Below are 14,560 nucleotides of genomic sequence, written 5' to 3' on the forward strand. Positions count from 1 at the left end.
TACACTAGTGACTTCACAGCACAACTGAAAGCTCTGGAACAAAAAGCAAACTCACCCAGGAGGAGTAGATGACAGGAAATAATCAAATTGGGGGCTGAAATCAATAAAATACAAACAAAGAGAACAATGCAAAGAATCAATGAAACAAAAAGTTGGTTCTTCAAGAAAATAAACAAGATTGACAAACCCTTATCCAAACTAAGCATACAGCTTAGAGAATATACAAATCAACAAAATAAGAAATGAAAAGGGGGACATAATAACAGACACAGAGGAAACTCAGAGAATCATCAGGTCATACGTCAAAAACTTATACTCCACAAAAGTAGAAAATGCAAGTGAAATGAATGATTTTCTAGGTAGGTACCACATACCAAATTAAATCAAGAGCAGATAAACTACACAAGACCTTAAAAGAACAATATTCAACTTTATATGGAAAGCCAAAATACACAGGATAGTCAAAACAATCCTGTACAGTAAAGGAACTTCCAGAGGCATCACCATCCCTGACTTTATGCACTACAATAGAGCTATAGTAATAAAAACAGATTTGTGTTGGCATAAAACAGACACATGGATCAAGGGCATTGAATTGAAAACCCTTATATTAACCCACACAGCTATGAACACCTGATTTTTGACAAAAGAAAAAGACAAAGTTGTACACTGGAAAAATAAAGCCTCTTCAACAAATGGTGCTGGCATAACTGGATGTCTGCATGTAGAAGAATGCAAATAGATCCATATCTTTCCCCATGCACAAAACTCAAGTCCAAATGGATCAAAGACTTCATCATAAGTCCAGCCACACTGAACCTCATAGAAGTGAAAGTGAGAAGTAGCCTTGAACACATTGGCACAGGAGACCACTTGCTGAATATAACACCATTAGCACAGATATTGAAAGCAACAATTAATAAATGGGACCTCCTGAAACTGAGAAGCTTCTGTAAGGCAAAGTATATGGTCAATATGACAACATGGCAGCCGACAGAATGGGAAAAGATCTTTACCAACCCCACATCTGACAGAGGGCTTATCTACAAAATATAGATAAAGAACTCAAGAAATTAGACCTCAAAATACCAAATAATCCAATTAAAAGTGGGATACAGATTTAAACAGATTTCTCAACAGAAGAAACTCAAATGGCCAAAACACATTTAAGAAATTGGTCAATATTCCTAGCCATTAGGGAAATGCAAATCAAAATGACTCTGAGATTACATCTTACACCTATCAGAATGGATAAATAAAAAATGCTGATGAAAATTTATGCTGGAGAGGATGTTGAGTAAGGGGGACACTCCTCCACTACTGGTGGGAGTGCGAACTTTTACAGCCACTTTGGAAATCAGTATGGCAGTCTCTCAGAAAATTAATAATCATTCTACCTCAAGACCCAGCAATACCACTCTTGTGCATATACCCAAAAGATTCACAATCATACCACAAGGACATTTGCTCAACTATGTTCATAACAGTATGATTCATAATAGCCAGAACCTGGAAACTATCTATATGCCCCTCCATCAAGGAATGGATAAAGGAAATGTGGTACATTTATACAATCCTTGCATTAACCCTAACCTATTACTCAGTGGTAAAAACAGTGACCTCTTGAAATTTGCAGGCAAATGGATGGAGCTAGAAAAAACAATCCCGAGTGAGATAGCCTAGATATAGAAAGACAAACACGGTATGTACTCACTCATAATAGCTATTAGACATAACACAAAGAATAACCCAGCTATAATTTATAGCCCCAGAGAGGTTAGGTAAAAATGAGGACCCTAAGAAGGACACACATAGAATGCTCCAGGAAAGAGAAATAGTTAAGATCTCCTGGGTAAACTGTGAGGGTGATAGACAGGAAGGGATGTGGGATGGAAGCATGAGGGCTCAAATTGGCTGAATTGGGGAGGGGACAGGAAGGAAGGGCATTGAAAGTGATATCTTTATAGAGGAAGCCAGTATGGAGTTAGAGAGAAACCTGGAGCTGGAGAAATTCCCAGAAAACCAAAGGATGACTCTTAAGGCTCCTAGTAATAGTGAAGAGTGTTGGGAGCAGTGAGACCCCAGATCCTGAATTTCTTGTTATCCCCTGATCTGAGTGCCTACAGCTGCTCTGAGACCTTCAGGAGTTCCTGATGGCAAGAGAGTGGTTTCTGGTGGGTTTGGCTGGGGCATGGCTATCTCTATATAATCTGCCCCTGAACACAATAAAGGGAGCATTCTTGGGGAATTCAAGGATGACCCGTGTCGCTGTCTCTCTGTCTGTGTGTGTCTGTGTATTTTAAACTCCTGCCCCCTTGCCCGAAGCTCGGGAACTGGGTGCCAGCACACAGAGTGCAGACGTGAGGGCGCGGTGCGCGACAAAAGAGGATGCCTGAACTAGTCTTCCATTATACTCAGATTAGTGACTACCCCAATTTTCATCTTAGAACCTACATCCAGTAACTGATGGAAGCAGACTCAGTAATCTATAGCTAAGCACTGATCTGAGCTCCTGGTGTTCACTTGAAGAGAGGGAGGAGGGGTCAAGGTCATGATTGGGAAAACCACGGAGACAACTGACCTGAGTTAGTGGAGCTCATAGACTATGAACTGACAGCTGGGGAATCTGCATGGGACTGAACTAGGACCTCTGAATGCGGGTGACAGTTATGTGGCTTGATCTTTTGGGTGTGTGTGGGGGGGCTGGCAGTGGGACCAGGACTTCTCCCAGGTGCGTGAACTGGCGTTTTGGAACTCATTCCCTATGGTGGGCTACCTTGCTCAGCCTTGATACAGGGAACAAGGGCTTGGTCCTGCCTCAACTTAGTATGCCAGACTTTGTTGAATCCTCAAGGGAAGCCTTACCCACTTAGAGTGGTGGATGGAGGTGGGGCTGCAGGAGAAAGGGAGGGAGGAGGAAATGGGGCTGATATGTAAAATGAAAAAATTTAATAAAATAGAAAGTTATGAATTTATAAACAAGTTTTTTGAAATTATCTTTCTAATTCACTGTTTATCCCAGTGGTGGACTTTTACCAATTTTTGCATTTTTGGCATATTTCATTGTATCTAGAACTAGGTTTCCTAAGGATGCTTTCATACAAATATATATGTATAAAATATAATGAACATATTTTCCCCAACACCCTTTTTTTCCCTCTCCCCTCTCCCTCCCATCAGTCCTCTTTATTCCCCTAAACATTTTGCTTCTATTATCAAGTTCAGTGAACACATGTTTGTAAATGGAGACTGCACTTTCCTTTCTTGGTCACCCAGATCTGAATAATCACACAAAACTATACTAATTACAACACTGTTTGTCCAATGGCTCAGGCACATTTCTAGACAACTCTTTTTTTATTTTTTTTAAATTTATTTATTTATTTATTAAAGATTTCTGTCTCTTCCCCACCACCACCTCCCCTTTCCCTCCCCCTCCCCCAATCAAGTCCCCCTCCCTCGTCAGCCCAAAGAGCAATCAGGGTTCCCTGCCCTGTGGGAAGTCCAAGGACCACCCACCTCCATCCAGGTCTAGTGAGGTGAGCATCCAAACTGCCTAGGCTCCCACAAAACCAATAGGTGCAGTAGGATCAAAAACCCATTGCCATTGTTCTTGAAGTCTCAGTAGTCCTCATTATCCGTTATGTTCAGCGAGACCTGTTTTAACCCAGGCTTTTTCAGACCCAGGCCAGGTGGCCTTGGTGAGTTCCCGATAGAACATCCCCATTGTCTCAGTGTGTGGGTGTACCCCTCGCGGTCCTGAGTTCCTTGCTCGTGCTCTCTCTCCTTCTGCTCCTGATTTGGACCTTGAGATATAATCAACTTTATATGGAAAAACAAAAAACCCAGGATAGCCAAAACAATCTTATACAATAAAGGAACGTCTGGAGGCATTACCGTCCCTGACTTCAAACTCTATTACAGAGCTACAGTATTGAAAACAGCTTGGTATTGGCATAAAAACAGAGAAGTCGACCAATGGAATCGAATAGAAGACCCTGACTTTAACCCACAAACCTATGAGCACCTGATCTTCGATAAAGGAGCTAAAAGTATACAATGGAAAAAACAGACAACTCTTAAATCCTAACTTAACCCATTTCTATTCATCTGACCCATTTCTATTCATCTGTGTATTGCTATGAGGCTATGGCTTACCAGTAAGTTTTTGGTGTCTGTCTCCCTCCATAGCTACATGGCATCTCTCTGACTCCATCTTCTTTCCTCCTCTATCTCTGCTTGGATTTCTAGCCTTACTACATTCTGCACTGCCATAGGCCAAAGCAGTTTCTTTATTAACCAATGGTACTAAAATATATCCATAGCACACAGAGGGGAATCCCACATCACATGTTGTGGTTTGAAGAATAATGGCCTACACAGGCTCATATATTAAATATATATACATATATGCTATCTATCTATCTATCTATCTATCTATCTAATCTATCTATTCTTGATGGCAGGGGATGCTTTGGTCTGAATGGCAGAGATTTAAGTGAGCTTAGAAGAGATGGGGAGGTGGTCATTGTAGGTAAAATCAATTATATTAAAATAACTCTTGAAAAACAATTCTTTTATGTCTTGACTACTTTCATTAAGAAAAGACCTTGATATTCTTCATGATGTTTTGAGAGATGCGAGAATTATTACATATTGTCCAATTTAGATTTCAAATGTTCCATAAGCAAGATATTTATTACAGTTAAATCACCATTTTTTCAGCTTTCTTCTTAAAATATTCTTACTCAATTGTATCCCTTGTGTGCGGAATAAGGTACCTTTTAGTGGGTTCTACATAGACTAATTATGAAAAAGAATAAAATTTAAATTTTCAGAATTTGGTTCTAATTAGACTATGTGAATGAATGCTTCCTGAACTTTCTGCTGTTAACTTCCTAGTTTGGAATGTTTTACTAAACCAGCTCTACCTCTATTTATGGTGAAGTATGTTCATGAAATAACTATTTGGTTCTCTTTATTGCTGTCGTTTTTGGAGACTCCTGGGAAATCCTCAGATTTCTGTTCCAGAAATTTAATGAGCATATCCACCAAATTCATTGCTGTATTTTCCATTTAACACCTAGACTGGCAGGCACTAATTTTTAAGGTCTCTTGGGAAGTAGTTTATTTAGTTTAAATCTTAGCTACTGTTCTCAATCAGCTGTTTCTTGTCCTAATGTGCCTTCCTTCTTTATTTCAGTTTAATAGCTTGGTTTGAATTAGAAAAAAAGATTCTTTGGTTTGAGACCTTTCTGTCAAGATGTACTCTAGAACCTTCAAACAGCAGCTTCTTCACTATGTCCTTGGGAGTTGATCATTTTGTTCCTTCTATTGGATACTGAGCCAATCTAGTAACAAAAATGTTGTGACATAGCAAGGCCTAAGATTTATGTATCAAAGAAGTGATTTTCATGGAGAGTGTCTTTTCATCCGCTGTACAGAATGTAAACACCCAAGGTCACAGTCTTTTCGTGGGAAGAGTACACCAGGTAGTTATTCAATACCAAATGATCATCCTTGAAAACATGTAGTCAAATATGTGTAAAATTCCCAGGGCAAAATAGAGTCAGTGAAGAATTCTAACACGCCTCCAAAGAAGAACACATAATGTTTATTCACAAATTATTCTGCAAAATGCAAAAGTGCTAAACAGTCCCTTATTCCTTTTATAAGGGCCGTATTATCTGTATACCAAGCATACCAGCATGTTATCTTTACACCACTGTATGTATGTATATATGTATCTATATATGTGTGTATTCATGTGTGTATTTGTAACAGGAACTATTAAAAAACATTATTTGAAAGAGAGCAAGGGGAGGAACATTGAAGATGTTGAAGAGAGGTAAAGAAAAATGACTATAATCTCAAAAAGTAAAAAGGAAAAATTAATATTCTGTAACTCAGATTTTCATTTATTGTTATAACCTGACTACTTCCTAATATATGCATTTTGAATTACTTTCTTGACTAAATGTTTATTTTTACCCTCTCCACAGTAACAAACTTGTTCCATTTCAAAAGCCAACAGCCTCCATATTGTGATTCAAAAAGATTTCGTGAAACTTAAGGACCGTATGTTGTTTATTGTAATGTGGCAAATTAACTTAGCATTTTTGAACCTTAGCCTTCTCATCACTGGTTATAATATAGACTATATTATCTTTAAAGTCAGTACATGATAATGGAGTGGGTTCACCCTTTATCAGTGGAAAAAATGCCTAACCTCCCACAGATTTATCTCATTGCCTTAAGACTCTTGATGTCATTTGGGATTTCAAAGATCATTTTTTATAATTCACCATGATATAAATTGAGTAGCTCCAAGTCCTGTCATTAAAGTGGTGTAGCAGAGTGAGATGGTGAGAAATTGAGGTGAATGTTGGAGAAAAAAACTTCCCAGGCAGACAAATTATTGAGAAGAAATCCCAAAAAATAGGATAAACATTGGCTTGTTGGAGGAGTCAGAGGAAAGCCAACATGACCAGAGTGCAGATGTTGAGAATAGTACTTGAGAGGTAACCAAGAGCCATCTCATCTTTGACTTTTGATATTGTCTAGGAGTCTCAGCCTATTCAATATGGGGCAAGAAGTCATTGAAAAGTTCTAACTAAGGAAATGTGTACGCTGGTGGGTTGACTTGTTTGCTTACAGCATTTGTTGAGTAAACATGAAAATCTGAGTTTTAATTCCTAGCACTGAGGTAAAAGTTAGGCATGGCTATGTATACCTGTAGCCTCAGCAATTGGGTCAGAGTTGAGGGCAGAGATAAAGCCTGGGATCTCCATGGCTAACTAGCTTAACCAAAATAGTGGAGGACCAAATGATAAACACCTATATGTGGTTTTAATTTGTAGTTTAAGAATGTGTAAACAATTGAAAATTTTGTATGGTTTGACATAATAGACAGTTTATTTGAAAAGTATATAATTTGGGGCAATGAATGTTTCTTCTAGCAACTGGGTAAGTACGTATAGCCACACTCATAATGCCCTCCCTTCTCAACTTCTCTTTGTATGTTTAGTTAGCTTGATTTCTTTCAAGAACTGTTTATTCTCTTTAGTTTTGTTATAAAGCCACAGGAAGCTACTAAAAGAATTTTATTTCTAAGCAGTTAGATCTGGTTAGGTTCTGTTTCAGTTGACTATAAACTAGTGGAGCCATTTTTCTTCACCTAAGGCCCTGCTGAGTGTGTAATTCAACACAGGAATTCAGTGGGTTTTTTATGTCACAATTTCATTCCTTAGCCTGAGTCACAAAAACAGAGCACTCTCTGTGCTATTTTAAATATTTTTTGTGGACTATTAGTTTAAGATATGTATGCTACATTTGTTTATGCTGTGGAATATTGGTTTAATGATGCAAATATGTGTTGCAGTCTTTGTATGCTGCATTTGTTAACTCTGTAAAGCTATGTTACTTTGCCTATTTAAAACTGATTGGTCTAAAAGAGAGCTGAATGGCCAATAACTAGACAGGAGAGAGAGAGAGAAATCTGTAGGGCTGATGGACAGGGAGAATAAATTGGAGGAGAACTCTGGGCTTGAAAGAGGAGGGAGGAGTGAGAAAAGGAGAAGGAAAGGAGGACACTAGGGGCCAGCCACCTAACCACACAGTCAGCCATGGAGTAAGAAGGAAAGAAAGAAATCTAGAATAAAGAAAGGTAAAAAGCCAAAAGGTAAAATGTAGTTAAAGAGAAACCGGATAATTTAAGGAAAACTGACTAGAAACAAGTCAAGCTGGGCATTCATAAGTAAGAAATCTCAGTGTATTTATTTGAGGGCTGGGTGACAGGAGCTTAAAGAATAAAAATAAATAGATAAATAAATAAATAAATATAAATGAACTAAATATAAATGATTTGATGGTCACCATATAAGTTATGTAACATCATCACTTTACCTGCCATTGCTTTTGTTACCCAAGGTATAACCTTGGCTATCCAAGTATGCAAGTATTCTGAGGTTCAGAGACAAGGATGGTTTCACTTTGCTGTCAATGTAGAACCTGGACATAGAATTCAGAATCCTAACCATTTGCAACATCATCAGAATGGTCCTGTTGTCTTTTAAGGCTTCTTTTTCTTTCATCTCCCCACCGACTTATTTAAAAATAACATTATGAAACTGGATTGTTTCTTTGAGTTTTCTTTTTGCTTTGTAACTATTTTGTTTATATTAATGATTTAATACTCAGAGAGAATGTATTTGATTTGTTCTCTTAAATTTTGATGCATAAAAGTTGTAAACCACTTATAAGAAATTTACATGACCCAGTGTTTTAAAATTGGGGGAGTTTAGGAGATTTTTAAGTTTCTTTGAAAACTCAAGATATTTTGCCAAATGGGCCTAGCATTCTTTTAGAAAAATGATTATCTAAGTCTTAGTAACAGTTGGCCCCTTTTACTTGGCATTTTTGGTACCTAGTTAATTCTTTCATGACTTACAATTTCTAGTTCTGCACAGATCCTATATTCACCCTCTCGTAATGATCCGAGTTGTGAATATTCCATTAGAAACTGCAATGCTAGGAAACTCTGTCGAGATGACAGCCAATGGGCCTGTCTTAGTCCCTCCATTCTTCCCCCACCTCTTCTTTCCTCTCAATCCCTTGCCCCCTTCTCATTTCTTCATTTCCTCCTGTCTCCCTCCCCCCCCTCTCTATTCCAGAGACTGCTTTTGTAAATGTTGACCGCATTATCTAAAACTACTAGACAAATTAAGGGATCAGGATTTAGCTGCCTTTAGTTAAGATTAATATAAGTGTTTCCGTCCTTGGTTGTAGCAGCCTTAAAAACAAATACCCATGCCTAGATTCAATCTAGAGCAATTACATTAACATCTGTGGGGAAGAGAGATCTGTGAGTGCATGCATCTGAGTTCATGTGCTTGTGTGGGTATGCTCTCGCTCATCTATATATGTGTGTGTGTGTGTATACATTTTAAATCTATATATGTGTGTGTGTATACATTTTAAACCAGATGGTCTAATATTTGGTTAGGGACAAGAAACCCCGACATATAAACTGCAGATTTGGCACCAAGGACTGACATCATCAGGCTAGGCAAATTTTGAAGGTCTGGCCAGTTATTTATGGCTAGTTTTATATCTAGGTATCATACTAGTAAAACTGTGTTCATGTATTATTCCTAGAATAGCACCTTCCCTCAGAAGCTGGGTTGCTCATCTGCCTGGGGTTTCCACCACAGTGGATAACATTGATGTCCTTCTAGCATAGGCCACTTAACCATTTTGCTATCTTTCTGTTCCTATAAAGGTATGGAGTGGTGTAGCGCAAATTAAACAAACACACACACACACACACACACACAATGGGAGAGATGGAGTACTGGAATCATCCATCACGGAAAAGGTATCTTAGCTTTTTAAGAAGAATGAGAATAGAAGCTGATGTGATGGCACATTCCTACAATCTCAGCACTTGAAAGGCTGAGGGAGGAAGGAAGCATAGGGTTCAGGGTTAGCCTGGGCTACAGAATAAACCTCTGTCTCAAAACAAATTGAAAATAAAAGCAAAAGAGAGCAAACAATCAAGGAAACCAAGAACAGATGACTGAGGAAGGAGGATCTTAAGAAAAACTGGTTGTCTAACAAAGACAAACCTGGAAAATGCTGCTGCTTGTATTTGAAGTGTTGGTTTCCATTCAAGTGTTCCCATTTGGCTTATTTTGATCTGGAACATTTAATAGCTGACTTCTCTATGAGAATGTAGTTAAAAACAAATGAAAAGACCAAGGGAAGACCCAAAGCAATGCCAAACTGATCATTGTTTCCAAACTTCCCATAGATCAATTATTTTTTTTTCCAAATGTCCCATAATAACAGGGTGAGAGGGAGCACGTTAAACAATAGTTACCCGATGACATTCCCCTTGTCTGCTTTCCAACTAACATTACAATAGGCTTTGAATCCAAGCCTAATATGGAATTGAAAAATTGCAGACTTACTGTTTATGATGAACTCGACCCAGCTGGATCATTCGATGAACAATGGCAGGAAGATTTGGTGAAGCCAATCTGGCCTGCTGTGGTACTGCCACAAGGGAATGCTAGGGCTTGAAGTACACAGCCTAATTTCTCTCTGCAGCTGGGTGTCATTGACTAATGAAAATATATTGGCACCCTACTCACGGTTATTGTTCCATGTAACTGCAACTCTTAGTTGGGGGATTTGCAAGCCGGCTATGACTGAAAGCAATACGACTATGCTTGGTTATTAAAATATTCCAAATACAGCCTGTCCTATTTATTGGAGACAAAGTTTGACAAGATTATGTTGATTCGAGGAGCAGATAATGAAACATCCCTGTGCATAGGCACTGCCAATGTCAACTGGGCAAAATTACAGTTCTTAAATATTTATATAAGAATATGAAATGCAACTATTAATACTTCCAGGAAGTGATACAGCATGAGAGGACAAATAGACATGAAGAATAGGATTCTCGGCTACTTTGAACAGCCCAATTTATCTTCTTTATCAAATGACTGTAGGTCTCATTTATGGGAAATCCTTAAAGAATGGGGAAAAATACCATACAAACCTCTAAACCAGCAAAAAACGAGGCCTGTTTAAACAAAAGACTAAAACCCTGGTGACTCAATTAATGTTTAAGCAAAGCTTCATTTTTATAAGGGCTATTTCTTTTGTGTTTATTTTTAAGCTGTAGCCAATTTATTGATATAGTCATCTAAAAACATGCTTCATTAACTTGGATAATGCCATTTGGTTTTCAGTTTGTTTTTGAATCGTTTGGGGGAGAAATTTCTCAATGCATACAAAAGTAAATGTCCAAACAGATGGTGCCGTACGCAGCTACATAAAGCAGTAAGCCAGATACAAATCAAATGATCAGAAGGTCTGCATTTAAATCCAAGGTTTGCCTTTAGGTGGAAACGTGCAAAAGTCACTTTCTCATCTCAGGCCCATTTTCCTCATTTTCTCTTATGTTTACCTCCTATATTTCATGTTTAGAAATTTGCTAATGTAATTATTTTTCTCTGAATAGTCTAGAAATGCACAAATGATATTTAGCAAATTTCTTAAGCCTTATTTTGCTTAAAGTTGCTATCCATTCACACAAGGAAGAGTCAGAATAGCAAAAATGTCCCCGGAAGCCCAGGTCTTTGGAGTACAGCTCTCTTTAGTCTTTTGTGATGCTTCGCTTTTTGCTCTTCTCTCATTCTGTCACTTAGTTTTCATACTTTCTGCTCTTAATCATTTCTGATCTCTCCTTTTTGTGGCTTAGTCTCATTCCTTCCTGCCCCATAGGCACCTCTGTCTGAGGTGGACAGTATGGGAATGCTCTTTGCAATCTTAAAGGTTGTTCTCTCTGCCCTTGAGTTTTAGGTTGATTGAGCAAAGTCATTTGTAGTTTTCTTAAAACACTGTGTTGAAGGTAAATAAAAACCACTCATCTCACATTTAGAAGTCCTCACAAAGCTCTTAAAAACATCACCTTCAATATGAAATACTTTGAACTACAGGATTATAAATACATTTTTATAAATCATTACATTTGCTTATTTGCTGAATTTAGAATGATTGTCCTAGATCTAAAACTGAAGGTTTTGATCTCTTTCCTTCCTTCCATTCTCTAACAGCCACTTTCACCACTCTCCCTCCTCTTTCTCCTCATTCCCTTCCCTCTTCACAGTCCTTAGTCTGGTTTTCCAGTTGCTGATTTTTGTTATTAAACTAAATTAAATAGTAGAAATGTATAGGAGGTTGAAAGAATAACAGAGTTTAAGCACTATGGCTTCTAAACTTTGACCTAGAGTCTAACAAAATGTTTTTAAATAGTTTGGTGGAAGGATAGAAATTTGATTCAGCGATATTCTGGGGATATAAGGAGAACTATTACAAACTGTTAACCAGCTGGGCAGTGGTTAATCCTTTAATCCTGGCACTCAGGAAGAAGAGGCAGGCAGATCTCTGAGTTCAAGGCCAGCCTGGTCTACAAAGCAAGTTTTAGGACAGCCTTTCTCCAAAAACCAAAACAAAACAACACCCCTAAATCCCAAAACAAAATAAAACAAACCTGTTAACCACTTGCAGCTACTTTCCTCAGATAAGCAAGCATTCCTCAGGACTTTGTGAAAAAATGATACTGAGACGCATTTGTCATTCATAACACCTCATTAAAATAGTTAAGAAAAAGATATTTTTCTTTTTAACTAGTGATCTAAATAGGTGCTGCATATGATACCCAGAAATATATTTATATTAATAAAAGTTAGCCTCCATCATTTCCCCATGTACTGATGTTATAAAACATCTGACTCAAGAGAAAAAATGATTCCAGTGTTAAAATGAGTAAAACCACTGATAATAATAAAAGAACTTTGGACTTAGAAAGGGGGTGCTCAGGTTCATGTGTGTAACTATGTAGTAATCAACTCTGTGATCTCGAGAAACTGAAGAGATGGCTTATTGGTTAAGAGCCAATAAGTGTTACATTAGTGTTACAGGGTACCTAGGCTTGATTTCCAGCGCTGATATTGTGGCTTGCAATTGTATGTGACTCTAGGTCTTTGAGATCTGACACCTCTTCTCACCTCTACAGGCACCAGGCACACAGACATGCATGCAAGCAAAACACCCATATGCATAACATTAAAGCTGTAAAGAGGAAGTCTCTGGTGGGGATGTATGGAACTCCCTGGGAAGGGGAATAGAACAGATTTTGTGGGTGGACTGGAGGCATGTGGGGACCCGGAGAGGAGTAATCAGGTGTTGGGGGAGATGGAAGAAAGGGAGAGAGTGTGGCAAGAGATACTTGAATGGGGGGGGGGAATTTGGGGTTTGGTGTGGAAACCTAGTACATTGGAAACTTCCTGAAGTTTATGAGGGTGATCCTAGTGTGAGGACTCCAATAGAGGAATTGAAGTCTGAACCAAGTCATCCTCTGTAATGAGGCAAGGCTTCCAGTGGTAGAACTGGGACATCAACCCAACAACAAAAACTTCCACCTAAGCCAGGCGGCAGTGGCGCACGCCTTTAATCCCAGCAGTTGGGAGGCAGAGGCAGGTGGATCTCTGTGAGTTCAAGGCCAGCCTGGTCTACAAGAGCTAGTTCCAGGACAGGAACCAAAAAACAAGGTACAGAGAAACCCTGTCTTGAAAAATCCACACACACACACACACACACACACATACACACACATACACACACACACACAAAACCAACTTCCACCTATAATCTATTCCAATCTTCAGTCTATCCTACCTAAAAGATGTATAAGGGTAAGGGTGATGCAGAGCTTGTGGGAGTGGCCAACCAACGAGTGGTCTAACTTGAGGCCTTTGTCTTGAGATGGAGATCATACTTGACACTGCCTGGTTGGCTAGGACCCAGAGGCTGGATAGGCCAAAGACCTACAGTAGAGCAAAACACAACTGGCCAAAAATAAATCAATGAAGTGCTTTTTCATAATATTCTGCTATACTCATAATTCAATGCCTTGTCCAATCCTCATCAGAGAGGCTTCCTCCGGCAGCAGATGGGAACGGATACAGAGACCCACAGCCAGACATTATGCAAAGAGAGAGGCTAAATTGGAGTTCTCCATTGGGTAGCTCCCCTAGGAGCTAGACGAATCTCACTGAAAAGTGAGCAAAAAGATTGTAGCAATCAGAGGGAATAGAGGACCCCAGGAGAACATAGCCCACTGAGTCAAAAAAGCAGGGCTCTCATGGTCTCACAGAGACTGAAATGACAAGCACGGGGTATGTATGGGTCTGTACCAGGTCCTCTATTATGGCTGTTAGCTTGGTGTTTTTGCGAGACTCCTAGCTGTGAGAGTGGGTGTGTCCTTGACTCTTTTGTCTGCTCTTGGGACTCTTTTCCTCCTGTCGTGTTGCCTTGTCCAGCCTTGGTGTGAGGACCTTTGCCTTGTCCTATTTTATTTTGTTAAATTTGGTTGCTGTCTCTTGGAGGCTTGCTCTTTTTTGAAAGGAGACAGAGGAGGAATGGATCTGGGGGAGAGTGGAGGTGAAGGGGGTGAAGGGGCTAGGAGGAGTGGAGGGAAGGGAAACTGTAGTTGGGATATATTGTATAAGAGAATCTATTCTATTAAAAAAACTAAAAGATAGTCTAAAAACTTTTGAGAGTCAGTTTAAACCTGTGATCTGAGAGGGAATTGTTAATATTAATATCATTTTTTATAAAAAAGAAAAAATAACTCATTTAAACCAATACTCCCAGGACTATTTAAAAAAGAGCTCTTAGTGCAGAATGTGCGTACAAGGTGATGGACACAGAGGAACAATATTTGTCTCAGATTCATCTTATGTAGCACATAACACTAAGCCATTATTTCTTTATCCCAGTTCAAAAATTATAGAGATCAATATGAGCCAGCGTTGGGAATTTAGGAACCTTTTAGGTTTCCTCTGTCAAGTTTACTCTATTCCTACCCATGGGGACTCCACACTGACTTTCCATGGATGCTGATTATGCATAATGAGGTCTTCACATCCACCTTTGTAAATCACTGCAAATTCTTCCAGGAAATCCAGTCTTTGTGAAACTTATT

This window comes from Alexandromys fortis, unplaced genomic scaffold (genome assembly GCF_014885135.2).
Source record: "Alexandromys fortis isolate MF-2015 unplaced genomic scaffold, M_Fortis_MF-2015_v1.1 scaffold_147, whole genome shotgun sequence".
Taxonomy (NCBI): Eukaryota; Metazoa; Chordata; class Mammalia; order Rodentia; family Cricetidae; genus Alexandromys; species Alexandromys fortis.